At 47.7% G+C, this 18,958-nt stretch overlaps 1 protein-coding gene across 7 annotated transcripts in view; it reads left to right on the forward strand.

The window, feature by feature from the left end:
• The window catches only part of TRIM2 (tripartite motif containing 2), a 127,001-nt gene that overhangs the window by 17,089 nt on the left and 90,954 nt on the right, over positions 1-18,958 (forward strand). For 2 of the 7 annotated variants that reach the window (XM_018061613.1, XM_018061614.1), the window contains exon 1: positions 2,681-3,258. The exons of 3 other annotated variants lie outside the window; for them this stretch is intronic. The gene's annotated coding sequence lies outside the window, so the exon portion shown is untranslated. Of the gene's footprint in view, positions 1-2,008; positions 2,557-2,680; positions 3,259-18,958 lie in introns of those variants that run through there. 2 more of the 7 variants (XM_018061616.1, XM_018061618.1) reach the window with 2 other exon arrangements.

Here is an 18,958-nt window from a genome sequence, read left to right on the forward strand (position 1 = left end):
GGCCCAGCACTGTTCCCCTGGGCATGCGCGTCTCGGACCTTCACCCCTGCTGGCCCTGGGCCTCTATATCTTTCTACCAGATTCCACCACCTCACAGAAAGCAGCTTCCTTAGAGTCTGCCTTCCCATATGGCTTTCATCCAGACTGAAGCCTAGCAACTATCCACCTGACTGCCAGAGCCTAGGCCAGGGTTTCAAGCCCCAGCTGTAAAGGAGGCTGAGAAAGCAGGCTAGGCGTGGGGATGAGTCAAACTAGTGTCCACTACCCCCAGTTCCCTCAGGGAGTTTGCTGGATAATGATTTTTTTTTTTTAGATTTATTTTTTTATTTTTTGAGGTCCTGTGCGGCTTGCAGGACCCTAGTTCCCCAACCAGGGATCAAATCCAGGCCCCGGCAGTGACAGCACTGAGTCCTAACCACTGGACCTCCAGGGAATTCCCTGGGCAATGGTTTTAAAATCACAAAATATTGGAGCGAAGTATTTGAAGCTCCTGTGTTCTGACCATTTGGTCCAGTGACTAGCACACTGCCAGAGGCAATGGCAATGTCTAGCTCTGTCTGGCCTGACTTGGTGAGATTTGGCAATGTGGACGATCCCTCTCAAACACGTCTCTTCACTGTGTGTAACCCTTCTTGTACCTTCTCATCATCTTTTTCTCACTTTCCACCTGGATCTGCTCTTTTAGCCACTTAAAACTGGTGTTTCTCTACAACTCCATATTGAATCCCACTCGATAACTTAATTTGCACTGTGAATGTTATGGGTTGAATTATGTCCCACTAAAATCCCTATGTTGAAATCCTCACAGCCAGTACCTCAGAATGTGGCTTTATATGCAAATACAATCATTTCAAAATAGATAAAAATAAGGGCAGATGTGTTACAATGAGTTCATACTGGAGTGGGGTGGCCTGTAATCCAGTATCCTGGGTGCGTGCTGAGTCCCTTCAGTCGTGTCTAACTGTGCAGCCCTATGGACTGTAGCCCGCTAGGCTCAGTTGTCCATGGGATTCACCAGGAAAGAAATCCTGCAGTGGGTTGCCCTCCTCTAAGGGGTCTTCCCGCCCCAGGGATCAAACTTGCATCTCTTAAGTCTCATCTCTTGCATTGGCAGGCAGGCTCTTTACAACTAGCCCCACCTGGGAAGCCCCAATCCAGTATCCCTGGTGTTTTTATAGAAAGGGGACAGTTGGATGCAGACACACAGGGAGAAGGCCCTGTGATTGAAGTCTGCTGCCACAAGTCAGGAAACTATCAGAAGCCAGGGGAGAGTCCTGGTGCAGATCCTTCCCTGGGGCCCTCAAGGGGGCATGGCTCTGTTCACCCAGTGAACTTGGATCTTTAGCCTCAGAACTGTGAGACAATAAATTTCTGTTGTTTAAGCCACTCCGTTGGTGGTATGGAAGCTCTAACAAATGTTGTGTATTTCCTTTATTGCTGTACTTACCTTCTTCTTCTAAGTGGTGTGTATATGCATGTTCAGTCGCTCAGTTGTGTCCAACTCTTTGCCACCCTATAGACTAGGGTCCACCAGGCTCCTCTGAGGATGGGATTCTCCAGGCAAGAATGCTGGAGTGGGTTGCCATTTCTTCTTCCAGCGTCTCCTTGCACCACCTGCATTGGCAGGCGGATCCTTTTCCCACTGAGCCACCTGGGAAGCCCTCTTATAAATGGAAAAGGGCCTAAGATAAATGTTTAGCCCGTAATAATGTGGCAGCCTTGCCTGCTGCGACCTTTGCAGTTGGATAGCCCACAAAAACCAGAAACCACTTGTTTCCTCGTCTTCATTTGTCCCCCGGTGAGGGGCACCCTCCATCTACCCCGCCGGCCATGTCCGCAGTGCCTGCCTACAACTCTGCTCCCCCTTGCGTCTCCGCCACAAATCCTAGAGGTTCCACCTGTGGCACAGCTTTGGCGCACTTCTCATCCATCCCAGCCCCACCTCCATCCTTTCCTAGACGGCCTTCCTTCTAGATGCCTTCCACAACGATCTCTCTCAAAGGCAAATCAAGTCACTTGTCTACTTTAAAATTCTTCAGAGAGGCCTCGCCGCGTGCAAAGGTCAGAAATGGGCCAATCAGATCTTCAGGATCCGACCCCTCGCTGTCCTGCATAATCCCGTCTCTCAGCATTGGACCTCTCACCTGCTCTCTGCGCTCATACAGATGCTCAGGTCTTCCTCTTCATTCCGCCTGGCGCCCGTTCAGTCTTCAAAACTCAATGGCAGCCTCCTCTGGGGAAGCCTGCCTTGATTTCCAGCATGATTCAAAACCCATTTCAGTGTTCCTGCAACCCTCTAGACACGGGCTATTACAGCAACTCCGCAACCGCTGAAATCACTGCTTTCCTCTCCCCTTCTCTCTCCCTGCCCTGATGCTCCTAAGGCACTCGCGAGTAGAGACCTCAGGCTTTTTCCGGCAGTGTTTCCCCAGCCCCGTGCCTGGCGCAGAGGAGGCACACAAATGTTTCTAGGCGGAAGGAAGGCGGGGGGACGGAGCGGGGAGATTCCCTACATCGATCTAATTTACAGAATAAAACGGAAGACCTTGAGACACGGTAATTTCTCCTCGCTTCCCGCGCTCATTGTCAGAATTTACTTAAAGTAAACGCAGAGATTTTTTCCCCCCCTCTCTCCCTTTGAGGGCTGTGATCGCTTTGAATAATGAGCCATTCTGTTCTGGAGGCTGGCCCTTTACAGCCGCGTCAAACTGAAGTCATCCCCCCGAAGGGACAGACTTTGCAGCGTGTTTACCGAGCTGGGGGAGGAAGCGTGCGCGGGAGCAGCCCCGAGGACCGCGCCCACCCTTCCCCTGCCCCAGGGCTGCGATCGGCTCTCCCCCGGGAGCCGGCCGCCGAGCCCGCAGTCGGCGCGCAGGGGAGAAGGCTGTCTGCACCGGGCGCCGCATTGCGTGCGCTTCGCCTGCCTTTTGTGCGGGGATTAGCGCCGCGCCGGGGCCGGGAAAGCGGCGGGCGCCGGGCGGCGCGTAATCCAGGATTTGCCGGGGCCGCGCGGTTGATGGAAAACAGATGTCTCAGCCCCGGGCCTGAGCACGGGATGGAAGTGACCGACCCGAGAGCCTGCTGGAAGCGAGGTCGCCGAGTCCAGGCCCTCGGGGATCCAGCAGGGAGGCGGCGCTCCCTCGGCTCGCCCGTTTTCGCAGCTTCAGCCTAGAGCCCGGAATCGCCCGCGGGTGCGCGGCTTCCCCCGCCGCGGGCCGCGCACGCCGCTGCAGTCGCCGAGCGGGTCGCCGTCGCGCGGTAAGTCGCGGTTGCAGGACGGCTGCCCGCGCTGCGCGTGGGCGGCTGCGCCCGTGGGCTGGGCCGGCTCACCCGGGGCCTCCCCTCGGGGCTCCGGCTCCGGGACCGCGGTGCGCGGAGCCGGCGGAGACGCCGCTTCCGGGCCCTGGTCGACGGGCCGGGGCGGGCGCTGGTGCTGGGGAGCCGGGGACCCGCCGCCAGTCCGGAAAGGGGCGAGCCCAGCTCGCTTTTCTCGGCATTTTGCAACTGAGGGAAGAAGATATTCTGTAACCTTACAGCGCGCGATTTAATAACTGTTGAAAAGGTGGATTTCCTTCTCGCTGTCTTGTTACATTTCGGTTGTTTTCCTCCAACCAACTCCTGAAACCGGGTTCCTTCCTAATTAGCTTCCACTCTGATCCTCTGCCCAAGTTGATACTGCAAGTCTGGCTTCTTGGAGGAGAGAGATGTTGATTTTTGAGGGTTTTCGGGGCTTTTATGGATTGATACCTTCTGAAAATACATGCCCCATGTTGAGAACCGCACGCTGCGGACAAATTCGGTAAGAGTGGGAGTGGGGAGGAAGGCTGGTCTCATAAAGCGCCTGTCAGATCCCAAGTTTCTGTGAACCCTAAATTAGTTTCCACCTGTAATCCAATCCCACAGGCAGCTAGTTCTCTCCCCACCCTTCCCCTCCCCTCAGGATTCACCAACCTTAAGAGCAGAGACAGCTTTAGATTCAAATGCTTTTTAAGTGGTTAATTTTAAGCACCTAGACATCCAAAGAGTAGGTGAGCCCCTTGGGTGGGAGGAATTATTGTCATAGAAACAAGGCTCACCAATGCTTTCTTTCCTCCGTTAAATAGTTTTTAGCCTATTTTCTTATAAAAGTTGAGAGTAACTTTTGCATCAGTCTTTGGGATGTATGGTGGGTTTGTTGCGCGACTCTTTGGTGTTTCCCGGTCCTTTGTCAGGGGTTTGAAGATGGACTGTGCTCGCTGGGCTCACTATCTGCCTTTCTCTTGACCTCTGGTCTCAGATGGCTACGTGATTTCATCCCTGGCAGATTTAGCTGCCTTTGGACTGAAAGGAACAAAAGAGCAGAAATGACTCAGAACCCTTGGGCTACTCAACCTTAACCAAAGATGTGAAGGATTTGATTGAATTCTTTATGACGCACATTACTTGTTTCTTCCTCTTCAAATATATCTAGGAATTAAGAGTCAATAATGGACGTGAATTTGAGCAAACTCCAGGAGGTAGTGGAGGACAGAGGAGCCTGGCGTGCTGCAGTCCATGGAGTCCCAAAGAGTCAGACACAACCTAGCTGCTGAACAACAAACAGCAACAGTTTCAAAAGAAAACTACCTCCTTCCTCCCTTTAAACCCGGATTTGGTTGAGTAGGGCACGGCCGCTTGCACTAATGAAATGTCTTCATGGTGGAGATAGTTCATATTCTGGACGGGGTAGGGGTGGTTTGCACCAGATCTCACTCACACCCATGTTTGTACCTTCCTTTCTGTGGACCCTGCCTCTTTCTTTCTACCATTTTTTATACTATCTTATTTAGGTACATACCATGACTCCATTTTGGCTCATGGAATCTAGGATATCTACCTTTTAGAGGCAAGTTTGTTTAGCTGACTGTGTCCCCGTATCAGTATTAGAACATTTTCCCATATCCTGCATTTGTTTTCCTGGAAAACTCTGTATCAAACCCTCCATTGGAAATTCCATTGTATCTCTCAAAAGTAAACCTGACCCAGGGATTGAACCAGCGTCTCCTGCATTGCCGGCAAATTCTTTACCATCTGAGCAACCAGGGAAGCCCTATGTGCCATAGGTCTTGAATTATTTTTCTTGCGTCGTCATTTTAATGTTGACTTGCATGGTTTCCTGATTGTCTGGTCAGCTTTTTATTCCTGCTTCATATTGAAACACAAATGGAAAGAACTTCTCACACTTCTTCACACCGAACAGAGCATACGCACTGACTTTGATTTGTCCTTGGGTTGAATTCTGTCCTTGGAATTTCTGTCCACTGCTTACTTTAGAAAGAGGCTGGATATTTACCTTGGGGCTCAGGTGTGATACGTTTATTGGCCTTGTCTGAGCAGCAGTAACTCATCACCACTCTAGCTATTTCTTGATGAGAATTCGGCCTACTCAACAGAGAGAACCCAATCTGGTAATTGGCACTTTCAAAGTGCCATCCTGAAATCCTAAAACCTGGGAAAATAACATGATCAGAACCTTCTCCTTCTCTTATTACTGAAAATGACACTGCTTGGTTTACAGTAAAGCCATCTTGGATTGTAAATCCCCCAAAGACAACCTTAGTTTGATTTGCACAGGTTCTAAATGTTGATGCTGGCAACTGTTGGCCAGATGCTTTTGATGCTGCTGCTAAGAAGGCAGATAGAAACGGTGATAGTTTTCTTTTGGGGTTTCATGAGAAAATACCTTCATGGATATCTGTTTGCGAGGCCTCTCTGAGACTGTTATATTAAATATTTTGCGTCAGGGCTGAGGCACTGTCATTTTCTGTCACCAGCATTATTTCTTATCCTCTTAGATATCAGACCTTAAGACTGGCCTGCCAGTTGGCAGGTCTAAAGAAGTCAATGCAAGTTATCTAAGAGTTTAGTTTATTTTCTCTGCAGGAAAATGGTAAGTCTTTGATATGGCTAGTATTTGTTCTAGAGTTAGAAGAATCGGTGAATGCAGCCTTCAAGATAAGTAGCTAGAGAGGAAATGAAGGGGAGTAAGTCTAAGGACTGAGCCAGTTGTTTACCAGCCACTCAGCTTTTATGTATTTTTGAAGAGTGGAGCGGTAATTCAACCTCCGAAAGTGAGCTCGCTGGCAAATATGAATACTGGCTCCTTGCTATGTAAAACTGTTAGTTTTGCATATCTCCCCTTTTAATCTCATCTTGATCCTAGAACTGAAATATCCTCTCCCTAGAATTCGCAATACTTTCTTTTTTTCATAACATACTGGATGTCTGGATGAAATTTATGTAGGCAGAAGAGCTGGCCAGAAAGATTAGGATGTGTCCTTGAGTCAAACAAAAACACTGTGTCGGTCAGCGTCTTTATTCATTTATGACAGTGTGGAAGGTCTCAGATAGAAGCTGTGGAACTGGTTTGCTTCCGCCCTACCTGCAGTAAAATGATCAACTTGCAGACTCCTGGCACCAGAGCAATTTGCACAAATATGCTGGAGGCAGTTGGCGGTCTGGAAGTTGATTAGCCATTTAAATCACTGTATCTTTATTGGAAATGTTTTTCAGGTTTCAGAATGTCTGCTGTTTGAGCAATGTCTTTTGGTTTCAGTTGTGCTAAACCAAAATGTCTAGAGAGGCATAAAGTCTGGCTGACCTGGTTGTCTCCGTCTAGGGTCAGGGCTGGCGTTTTAGAACTTTCGTTGCTGACCTTCAAGGATGCTGATTTTAAGGACCAGGAAACAACACGGGAAGGCTCTCAGGTTAAGACTCCTGAAAAGAGAGATCTGACAGAAGACCAAAAATGTCAAAGATTACACCCAGTTTTGTTTTGGAATGTTCTGTCCAATCAGATAGAAGAAAGGAAAGCTGTTTTTCAAGCCCCGTCTGTCAACCAACAGGATTTGTTGAACAAATATTATGTTTCAAACTCGCTGCGTTATGATCTAAGAGGTACAATAGTGTAAAAGGCAGAGCGTGAACCTTAAAGGAATTTTCAAGCTTTGGTGGTGCCGTGAGACATCAATGAGCACCCTTCTCCCACCTGTTTACTGATTTCCTTACCTGGGTGACCAGGTCTAGGGCTGGGCTAGGAGCCCCCTCTATAATTCAGCTCAGATGTCTGCGAGTTGATTCCTTTGGCAGCAAAAGTTGTGTTCTTGGCTCTTCAACAAGACCTGGATAAAGTGACACTTTCTGTCAATCCCCAATTCAGTACATGGCTCTATTCCTGTGATATTCCTTCCCCAGCCATCAAACAGTTCATTAATATCAAAATAACCCAAAATAGGGACATAGCTATCCTTGAGATTTGCCTTAATTTAGAGGACAAGATCAGGTCTCTTTCATCTTGAAAACAACCTCTCAGACTAAACAAAGACAGAATGTTCTCTTTTGCTGAGCACATGCAATTTATTTAAATTAGTGTTAAATATTCGACCATGGTGTCAAGGCTATATTATAAACCCATCTGAAAAAGAGTGAGTTTTCTGGGCCTTCACTGAGGGATTAAAAAAAAAAAAAAAAAAGGCATTAGCCACATTGCAGGGGATTTGCATCTTGTTAGCTCGCCGGGATGTCCTTGCTGTTGGGCACAATGGCAGGGCACCTGGCTATCTTTGTAGCTGGGCAGCCTGCCTTAGTTAGAATTCTGCTGGGAGTGAAGATAGTGAACTGGAGGCACAGGAGGGGGAAGGGAAAGGGCAGGAACCTGCAGGACTCAAAAGAAGGGAAGCTTGGGGTCAGTTCCGACCCGTCCCTTTTCGTGTAGTTCAAGGTTAACGCAGTTTCCTGTAGTTTAATATGGTTTTAATTCAGGTATAGTTGATTTGCAGTGCTGTGTTCATTTCTGCTGCACCGCAAAGTGATTTAGTTTCGCATATGCACACGTATATGTGCATTCTTTTTTAATATTCTTTTCCACTGTGGTTCATCATAGGCCATCGAACGTAGTTCTCTGTGCTGTAGAGTGGACCTCGTCTATCCACTCTGCCTATGAAAGCTTACACGTGCTAATGCCAACCTCCCACTCCATCCTTTTCCCGAGCCCCGCCCCCTGGCAACCGCAAGTCCGCTCTCTACGTCCACGATTGGGTTTCTGTTTCATAGGTTGTTTGTGTTGTGTTTTGCTTCCACATGTACGTGACCTCTAGGTCCCTCCGGGTTGCTGCCGATGGCCTTGTTCCGTTCTTTTTCTGGCTGAGTGAGTGCCATTCCGCTGCACATGTGTGCCCTGCCTTCCTTTCCACTCACCTGTTGATGGACATGTAGGTTGTTTCCGTATCTCGACTATTGAGAATTTTCTGCTATGACCGTGGAGGGGGTGCATGTGTCTTTTTGAATTACAGTTTTGCCTGGATATATCCCCAGGGATGGGTTTGTTGGATCATGTGGAAATTCTGTTTTTACTTTTCTGGGGAACTTGCATGCTGCTTTCCATAGTGGCTATACCAACTTACATTCCCAGCAGTGTAGAAGGGTTTCCTTTTCTCCACATCCTCTCCAGCATTTATGTGTAGACTTTTTATTTATTTTTAATTATTTTTATTTTTCTGGCTGTGCCTCACAGCTTGTGGGATCTTAGTTCTCCAACCAGGGGCTGAACCCATACTCCCTGACTACCAGGGAATTCCCTGTAGACTCTTTGATGATGGCCATTCTGATGGGTGTGAGGTGATACCTCATTGTGGTTTTGATTTGCATTTCTCTGATGATTAGGGATGCTGAGCATCTTTTCATGCAGCACAGCTTGCTTTAGTGGCAGCACAGGCTGTCTCGGTGTGCAGTCGTCTCCCTCGTGTTGGTGAGTGAATTGTCTCCTTGGGGAGCTTGGGACCACTGGCACCTTGGCATTGAAGATTGTCTCGGTGTGCAGTCGTCTCCCTCGTGCTGGTGAGTGAATTGTCTCCTTGGGGAGCTTGGGGCCGCTGGCACCCTGGCATTGAAGGCTGTCTCGGTGTGCAGTCGTCTCCCTTGTGCTGGTGAGTGGATTGTCTCCTTGTGGAGCTTGGGGCCGCTGGCACCCTGGCATTGAAGGCTGTCTCAGTGTGCAGTCGTCTCCCTCGTGCTGGTGAGTAGATTGTCTCCTTGTGCAGCTTGGGGCCGCTGGCACCCTGGCATTGAAGGCTGTCTCGGTGTGCAGTCATCTCCCTCGTGCTGGTGAGTGGATTGTCTGCTTGGGGAGCTTGGGGCCGCTGGCACCCTGGCATTGAAGGCTGTCTCGGTGTGCAGTTATCTCCCTCGTGCTGGTGAGTGGATTGTCTCCTTGGGGAGCTTGGGGCCGCTGGCACCCTGGCATCATTCAGCATGTGTCCAGGGCTCCCTCTGCCTACCTCCTGCATTGGATTTTTTTTTAATTTAATTTTTATTTTATAATGGAATACAGTTAATTTACAATATTGTGTTAATTTCAGGTGTACAGCAAAGTGATTCACTTATACACATACATATATGCATTCTTTTTCAGATTATATTCCCCCATAGGTTATTACTAAGGGCTTCCCTGGTGGCTCAGAGGTTAAAGCGTCTGCCTAGAATGCGGGAGACCCGGGTTTGATTCCTGGGTCGGGAAGATCCCCTGGAGAAGGAAATGGCAAACCCACTCCAGTACTCTTGCCTGGAGAATCCCACGGAGGGAAGAGCCTGGTGGGCTACAGTCCATGGGGTCGCAAAGAGTCGGACACGACTGAGCGACTTCACTTCACTTCACTTCATAGGTTATTATAGAATATTGCGTAGAGTTCCCTGTGCTATACAGTAGGTCCTTGCTGTTTGTCTATTATCTATTTTATATATACTAGTGTGAACAGTAAGTCCCCTGCATATTAAGTTCATTTTGAGTGCGCATTTGCAAGTCCAGTTGGTTTTGTAAGTCCAACAAGGTTAGCTTGGGTACCCAAGCAACACAGTGGGCTATACAGTACTGTACGGTAATCGTTTTATAATAATTTTCACACAAATAATATGTAAAAATGCAAATTTTTTAATTTTATAGTACAGTACCTTGAAATGTTCAGTAGTACAGTACAACAGCTGGCATCCAGAGTCTGACATTGAGTAAGCAGGCAAGAAGTTACTGTTTGGAGGGGCAGGGGAGGGTGGGAGATGGTAGAGCTGAAGGACCATCAACAACAGGAGATGCAGGGCAAGCTGCACTTTCATGCCTGACATTGTTGGAATGCGTGATCACATCTTTGAAAGTTCGCAACTTGACAGTTTGTAGGTAGGGGACTGATTATATATGTTAATCCCAAACTCCTAATTTATCCCTCCCCCGTCTTTCCCCTTTGTAGCCATATTGTGTGAGTCTGTTTCTATTTTGTAAGTAAGTTCATGTGAATCTTTTTTTTTTAGGATTTCACATGTAAGTGATATGATATTTGTCTTTGACTTACTTCACTTAGTGTGATCATCCATCCAGGTTGCTGCAAATGGCATTATTTCATCCTTGTTATGGCTGAGTAATATTCCATTGTGCCACGCCTTTATCCATGCCTCTGCTGGTGGACACAGGTTATTTCCATGTCTTGGCTATTGCAAGTAGTGCTGAGATGAACACTGGGTTGTATGTATCATTTAGAATTATGGTTTTCTCTGGAGGTATGCCCAAGAGTGGAATTGCTGGATCATATAGCAGCTCTGTTTTTAGTTTTTAAGAAACCTCCGTACTAGTCTCCGTAATAGTTGTGTTAATTTACAGTCCCACCAGCATTTATTGTTTGTAGACATTTTGATGATGGCCATGCTGACCAGTATGAAGTGACACCTCAGTTTGATTTGCATTTCTCTACTAATTAGCCATATTGAGCTTCTTTAAATGTGCTTTTTGACCATCTGTTTGTCTTCTTTGGAGCAATGTCTATTTAGATCTTCCTGCATTGGATTCTGCTTATGAAAAGCAAAATAATTGCCAGATTAGTCAAAGAAGGAGATAATAAAAGTGAGCCTCTTAAGGAATGTGAGCACAATCCTGGAAACCCCCCTTCTTTTAGCATGCCCAGTCAGAAGTTACCCACGGGAGGTGGATACAAGGACACTCAGATAGGTTGAATGTTTGTGTCTTGATAGCAGCAGTACAGAAATGGCAAAACTTACATGTCTTTCTCTGGTTAATCATAGCCAAGGATGAAACCACTGATCAAGGGAAAACTTAACAAATAGTTACAGAATGTAGCCTCCAGACCTGGTGCCACGAAGAAGTCTTTTCTCACTAAGTTATTTCCATTTTAGAGAAGCAGTGCCCATAAGCCTGTTGTGCCACGCACTCTACAACAGATGAGCCTGAGATGACAGATACTTTCTTTCGTCCCAGATCACACAGAAGTCACACTCTACAACAAATGAGCCTGAGATGACAGACACTTTCTTTCGTCCCAGATCACACAGAAGTCACACAGTCCTGCTGTACAAGGCAGTGATGTGACTGGATGTCATTTGCTTAGAAGAAGGATGAGCAGAGGCTCAGGGGCGCCGGGGGGTGGGGGTGGGGTGGGGTCTTCTCTGCTGTTTTTGCCTATTTTCAGCCATCAAGTAGCAATTACGCTTCAAGTGTCCTTCATCCCCTTCCTCCCCAAACATCTTAGTCCAGAAGTCTGAAGTACAAAGTAATTGATGCCTAAAGGCTACAACCCACTGGAAGCTGCCCCCCACCCCCACCCCCACCCCACAACACGGGAAGATCTAGGAGCTTGAAACAGGAAGAAGTGGGAGGGTGGGAGGGGGAGGGAGTCTGTGCAAAGTATTCCTTTTTTCCCTGTGACATTTACTCTAATGTTTCTGCTTCAGCTCCAGACCCCACAGGGGAAGGTATGTTTTATTCATTTTTAAAATGATCTCATTGAAAGAAAAAAATCAGTTGGGCCTCTCTGGGATTTCCTCTATAAGGCTTTTACTTGTAGTCCACCTAACTGCTTAAACAAAATTTCTGAATTTTTAATAAGCATCTATTATAGATCAAATTCATACTACTTTCTAAAAAGCCTTTGCATGTCAAGAATGGGAAATAATTAAGAGTTTGCTTTGAATAGTTAAAAGCAGTTTCTGTAATGGGAGAGGGCCAGACATGTTGAGTTATGAAATTCTGAATTCCATCTGCATGGGAGCTGGTTTTCATTTGTAACGTAGTACAAGATATTCTTGGCATGTTTGGGGCTCATTCCACACAGGATGCTCTATGCTGGAACTAAATCTAAGTAGAACTAAATAGGTTGCTTTTCTTAGATATTTTTCCGAAACCATTTCCTCTCCATCAAGTCCCTTGGATACAGGCGTTCACCAAAGCGCTGCCAGGTCTGGGCCTTTCAGTATGCAGTCTGCATTATTCAGCCATCCGGCGGGGACCTGTTGATAGGGGGTCAGTAGGGACAGGAGGTCACTAACAGACCAGAGGGATGGAGTCACTCCTAGTGGAGACGCTCAGACCTCCTGCTTGTCTCCTAGATCTATTTTCCAGGCCGTAGAGACCCAGGGCCCAGTTTTCTGAATTTTGCACATAAAAAACAGCTGCAGTACTTACTAACGTGCAGTCTGTATTTGGCATCTGGAACTTCAGACCGACCACGCAAAATTGTTGGCCAAAGTTTAAAGTTTGTGAAACAAATACCAAAGGTGAAGTGAAAGAAGGAAAGTTAGTTTAATCCCTTTTAAAAAGAAACATTAAATTAAGAAAAACAAGCCTAAATCCATATGGCTGGGGAAAGATTGCTGGTCTGGGAACATGAATACTCACCAAACGCATCGACTCCATGTAATACCATAGCGCGTCTTCTTTGGAAACTGGACTTTGGCTCTTTTGATATGCTCGTGGAATGGACCATATTGAGATTCTAAATTGACGGAGGTCGACTTGCTTTTCTTTTTTTTTTTAATATTTATTTATTTGACTCTGCTGGGTCTTGGTTGCGGCATGTGAGATCTAGTTCCCTGACCTTGGATAGAACCCACGCTCCCTGATCTGGGAGCTTGGAGTCTTAGCCGCTGGACCACCAGGGAAGTCCTCAACCTGCTTTTTGTATTTCAGGCATTTTTCGCAATTCTTGATTAGCTTTCAGTCATAAAACCGGTAGAACTAAATGACCAAATAAAACCAGAATGCAACGTTAAACCTCTTGACTTGGGGATGACCCATTACCTGTGGGTTTATTGCACCAGAGCTGTGTGTCAGGGACTGTCAGTGTCCTTCCGAGAGCCTGAGGTCCTGCATGCCTCAGGGAGACTGAGGTGACCGCACGCCGTCTGTCTTTTCTTTATGAAGATAACCCTGCTGACCCCCTGGACCTGCTTTGTGGTTGGCTCCATCCTTCCTCCCGCTCTGTTAGTTGTGAGTTTATTGCCCGCTGTGGCACAGACCTAGAAGAGCCAGCTCACTTGGCTCAAGCCCATAATTTCCTCAGAAGGGCAGCTAACTAGCTGAGCTAACCTGGCACTGTGATGATAATGATTTAATCTCACATTTGAGCAAATCTTCACCTTTTAAAAATCACTTTCATGTAAATTGTTCCACCTTATCTTTACAAGGACTCTGAGAAGTAACATTTTAGAGGTAAGGAAGTCCAGTGACTTTTCAAGGAAAGGAAGTTTGCACTCACAGCTTTGATGTTCCTCATTGACCCGAATGCTCAGTGATGTCTGATCAGATGTTATGTAATAAAAGAAGAATTGTGGGAAGCTCTGGTCAAAAACATGTTTTATTGAGTAAACAAATCTAGGGAGGTGTCTGGGAAAGTGATTTCCAATAGGGACTTAAAATTTAACTCAAATATTAACTTAAAATTTAAGACCCGAGAGCATCACAGAAGAAGCCGTTAGGGAACTGTGTGAACAAGCTGCGATCGGGTGTCCGTTTGTAAGACATAAGACTTGACAATGATAGTTTAGAGGAGGGGAAGAGGCAATCGGCCGAAAGATCAGTGACACTGTAATGGCGGGAGAGAGACTGATGTTGCAGGCTAAAGAATGTGCGAAGTTTTGATGGCAGAGAGAAGCAGGTGGGGGACATCGCAAGCAAAGGTGGAGAGCCATTTCCAGATCAGGACGAGAGGGAGACACGTCTGATTGGTGCGGAGACTGACCTGAAGGCCGAAGTGGGGAACTTGCGGGAATAGAGGTTGAATGGGGAGGGAGGGGTCGAATTAAAGATCTTTAAGGCCAAACGGAGACATGGCAGAGAATGTGTGGGCAGGGCTGGCCCCTTCTGGGGAGTGGGAGTGAGCCTCTGGCTCTCAGCAGCCGCAGGCTTCCTTGGCTTACGGACAGGGCTCTCCCCGTGTCTTCACGTTGTCCTCCTTCCCTGTGTCCAAACTGCCTTTTTTTTTTTTTTTTAAATTTTATAAGGACATCAGACATATTAGGAGCTTCCTTGGTAGCTCAGCTGGTAAGAATTCACCTACAATGCAGAAGACCTGGGTTCAGTCCCTGGGTTGGGAAGATCCCTTGGAGGAGGGAATGGCTACCTTCTCCAGTATTCTTGCCTGGAGGATCCCATGGACAGAGGAGCCTGGCAGGCTATAGTCCATGGGGTTGCAAAGAGTCAGATACCACTGAAGTCAGACTGAACATGCACACACCAGACATATTGCATTACGGTCCACTTGACAGCTTCATTTTCACCTTGTCACCTCTGTGAAGATCTGTTTCCAAATAAGGTCATGTTCTGAGGTGCTGCTGCTGCTAAGTCGCTTCAGTCATGTCCGACTCTTTGCGACCCCATAGATGTCAGCCCACCAGGCTCCCCCGTCCCTGGGATTCTTCAGGCAAGAACACTGGAGTGGGTTGCCATTTCCTTCTCCAGTGCATGAAAGTGAAAAGTGAAAGTGAAGTCGTTCAGTCGTGTCCGACTCTTTGTGACCCCATGGACTGCAGCCCACCAGGCTCCTCCATCCATGGGAGTTTCCAGACAAGAGTACTGGAGTGGGGTGCCATTGCCTTCTCCGATTCTGAGGTACTAGGGGACTTCAGAAACATATCTTTTGTGGGGAGGGGGGTGGGAGACGCAGTTCGACATGTAACGGGAGCCTTTAAAGAGTCTTGAGCTGCAGAGTAAGAGGGGAAAAGGTTATTTTAGTAAAGAGACGAAGAACAAAACACACAGTACACTGGGGGCAAGAGAGAGATACAGACATGGAGCAAAGGCTGGAGAAAAATTAGGTGAGACCTACAGACATATCAAAGGAGTATTTGAGCAGCTTTCAGGAGTAGAAGTGATAATCATTTTAGAACATGGCAGTTCACAGAGCCTTTCTGCCGTGCTACATGCGTTGATCGTGATGAGCGTGTCTGGAATCCCAGGGCTCTGGCCTGGGAGGAGGACCAGTGGGGAAGTCATCCACACCAGTGAGGGCAGCTGTGTGTGCCACATGTGAGGCAGTGACAGGGCGGAGGCACCTGCAGGTCGCGGGGGACCCAAGCCAGCTGTCCTCTCTCTCGATGTGGATTTGGATGTCAAGTGCATGCGCGCTGGCCTCTGACCCAGGAGACGGGGTGAGATGCCCCAGGGAACGGACACAGGGGAGAGTGGTGGGCTTGGAATTCTGGCATTGCTCATGGAAAGCAGCAGCGTGTAAAGAGGTAGAGGAGAGGCAGCAAGGTTCTGAAGAGACAGTTTCAGCGCCACGCACTGTAGAGGGCGAGAAAGGAACTGGGAGAGAGTTGACTAGGGGGTCAGCCTGGGGAAGACTTGATTTCTGTTGTTCTTCAGCTGCTCAGTCATGTCCGACTCTTGAGACCCCATGAACTGCAACACGCCAGGCTTCCTTGTCCTTCACCATCTCCTGGAGCTTGCTCAAACCCATGTCCATCGAGTCGGTGATGCCATCCACCATCTCATCCCCTGTCATCCCCTTCTCCTCCTGCCCCTAGTCCCTCCCAGCATCAGGGTCTTTTCCAGTGAGTCAGCTCTTCACATCAGGTGGTCAAAGTATTGGAGTTTCATTCTTCAGCATCAGTCCTTCCAATGAATATTCAGGGTTGATGAATTCATTGGAGGGAGCAAGTGTCAAGGAAAAGATGGTAAGAAATAAGATGGTAGCCACAGGGCAGTAGGATTCAGAAAACGGTCGGGGCTTTTATTTTGAAGTCAGTTTTTTTAAGAAACTGATTATGAATAGAAACCACCACCCAAAGCACCACAATCAAGATAGAGAACAGGTTCTGCTCCCCTAACATTCTGTCCTGCAGAGGGACTTTCTGAGAGGAAACCGGGGTCCATATCGTCAAAGCAGTGGTTTTTCCAGTAGTCGTGTAGAGATGTGAGAGTTGGACCATAAAGAATGGATGCGTTCCAAATTTGGTGCTGGAGAAGATTCTTTGAGAGTCCCTTGGCCAATCAGTCAAGCCAGTCAAGCCAGTCAATCTTAAGTAAGTCAACCCTGAATACTCATTGGAAGGACTGATGCTGAAACTGAAGCTCCAATACTTTGGCCATAAGTATTGGGAATAGCCAACTCAATGGGAATAGCCAACTCAGTGGAAAAGACCCTTATGCTGGGGAAAATTGAGGGCAGGAGAAGGGGGCGACAGAAGAAATGAGATGGTTGGATGGCGTCACTGATTCGATGCCATGGACATTCGATGCCATGTTCACTGATTCGATGGACATGAACTCGGGGAAACTCTGGGAGGTGGTGATGGACAAGGAAGCCTGGCATGCCGCATGGGGTCATGGAGAGGCGGACATGACTTGGCAACTCAACAACAATAGGGTTTGTTTGAACTCAGAAGGGAGGGAAATTATGTTAAAGGAGAAAATGATGGCAGTAAGGAAGAATGAAGCGTTAACTGAGAGATTGAGCCCCTGGAGCCACTCAGAAGGGTTTCATTCTGCTGAAAAGGAACACTCTTCTCTTCCTATGGAGCAGCAGAAAGAGTATGTACATCAGGTTCTGTGATATATTTGGGGAGTGGATTCTTACAGTCCTGCCAGCAGAATCGTTTCCTGCTGAGCAAGATGTTAAGTGCCATATTCCATAACTTCCCCCTTGGAGGTATAATTTCCTGTTGCAATTACTGTCTGCAAGAATTACATCAAAGTGAAGGGCAGGCACAGGGCAGGTTTGCTGTGGGCTGTGTGCCCACAGTCTGCTGCCACTGAATACTGTAACAACTTTAGAGCTAACAACTTCATCCTTCTCCAAAGTCAAGGCCTCAGCATCTTTTCCTGTCCCATACAGTGGAAACACTTGGCAGCCAAAAAAAGCTTCCATCCCCATAAACGTGTGTTGCAGCCAGTGGATGACTCACTGCCGAAGGGCTGGCTCCCACAGACATGTCCTCGGGGTGTGATTTGGCGCAAGAGATTCACGTCTCATCGTGTTACGCTTTTGGCCCAGAATCACCCTGCAGTGGATTCTCTCCTGTGGTCTAGGGTGTGGCTGAGCCTGCTCCTCACCTTTGTGGTCCCACCTCGGCCGCCTGATTCAGGTGCGGGAGGCAGTAGGTGTTGAACAGCTGTTCTCAAACTGTAGGTTTCATGAGCAGGTTGCGAATCAAGCTGTGGGTTGCAGGCAGCCTACTTAAAAAAAGAAACAGGGTGGAAGACAGCAGGGAACTGAGTGTGACATCACGAAACTTTTGTTTAAGTGAAAAATCTGTGCCTGTACTGGAGCCCATGTTTGTACTGTGGATCACTGTCACAAACGTGTGGGAGACTGAGGTGCGGTATTAGTCCCTTACTAATAGTGTGGCCCTTGGCAGGTCACCTAATGTCTTTGTGGCTTCGTTGGAGCCGTAGTCTGTAAAATGGGCATGTTAGTAATAACAATATCTGTTTCATAGGATTGTTGAAAAGATTAAAGAGAAAATGCGTGCAAAGCATTATGGACTGCTCCTGGTTAATAGTCCACAATTATGATACTTTCTTTTTCTGCCTAGATCTGTAGCCCAAACCTTTGTTTCCTACCCAGACCTTTCTTCTGAGACTGGAACTATGAACCCAACAGTCCAAACTTGAACTCATCAGTCCAAACCTTCTCTCCCCAAGCCACCCACTCCCCGCCCCCAGCCCCCAGCTGCCCCATTCGCCTGCCCCCAAACACACAGGCTCCTCTGCTCTGGAATCCACTCTTCTACGAGAGGGGCCGTCACTGCCCTCTCGGGCTGTCTGGGCGTCATCTTATTCGTTCTTCCAGGAGCAGAATTCTAGGCCAGGTCCGCATCACCCCTTGCTGGGCTGGTGAGAGCCTGCCCACTGTCTTGCCCTGCTCACCGCACCTTGCCTCTTGTGTGTCCATCCGTCCCTTCCAGGCTGTCCTCTGTGTATGCCTTCAGAGGCTCTCATGGATTCCAAGTTAGCGCTCACACCGTTCAGCACGCAAAGCGAGGTCCACCGCACGCTGGGCCTCGTCCCTCCCGCTCAGCCTCGTGCTTCGTGCAGACTGCCTGGGGAGCTGCTTCTGCCCATGCGCGCATGCATACGTCGAGGTCTCTTGTGCCTAGAATGCTCGCTCCGCCTTTCTGTTCTACAACTTTTACTTGGCATTTGGGCTCAAGGTTGGTTTTCAAAAGAGAAAGACTTAGGTTTGAATCCCCTAGTCCATAGTTAACAGCTGTGTGATTTTTTTTAAGTACTAAAAATAATTTTTATTTTGTTTTTCAGTTGTTTTGGTTGCTTTATTATTATTATCTTTTAATTGGAAATTGAAAGTGGAAGTGTTAGTCACTCTGTCTTGTTTGACTCTCTTCGACTCCACAGACCATAGCCCACCAGGCTCCTCTGTCCATGGGATTCTCCAGGCGAGAATACTGGAGTGGGTTGCCATGCCCTTCTCCAGGGGATCTTCCCAGGCCAGAGATCAAACCCAGGTCTCATGTGTTGCAGGCAGATTCTTTACCATCTCAGCCACCCAGGAAGCCCGTTTTATATACAATATAGTTGATTTACAGCACTGTGTTAGTTTCATGTGTACAGCAAAGTGATTTATATATAAATACATATATGTATTCTTTTTCAGGCTCTTTTTCCATATAGGTTGTTACAGAATGTTGAGCAGAGTTCCCTGTGCTA

This window comes from Capra hircus, chromosome 17 (genome assembly GCF_001704415.2).
Source record: "Capra hircus breed San Clemente chromosome 17, ASM170441v1, whole genome shotgun sequence".
Taxonomy (NCBI): domain Eukaryota; kingdom Metazoa; phylum Chordata; class Mammalia; order Artiodactyla; family Bovidae; genus Capra; species Capra hircus.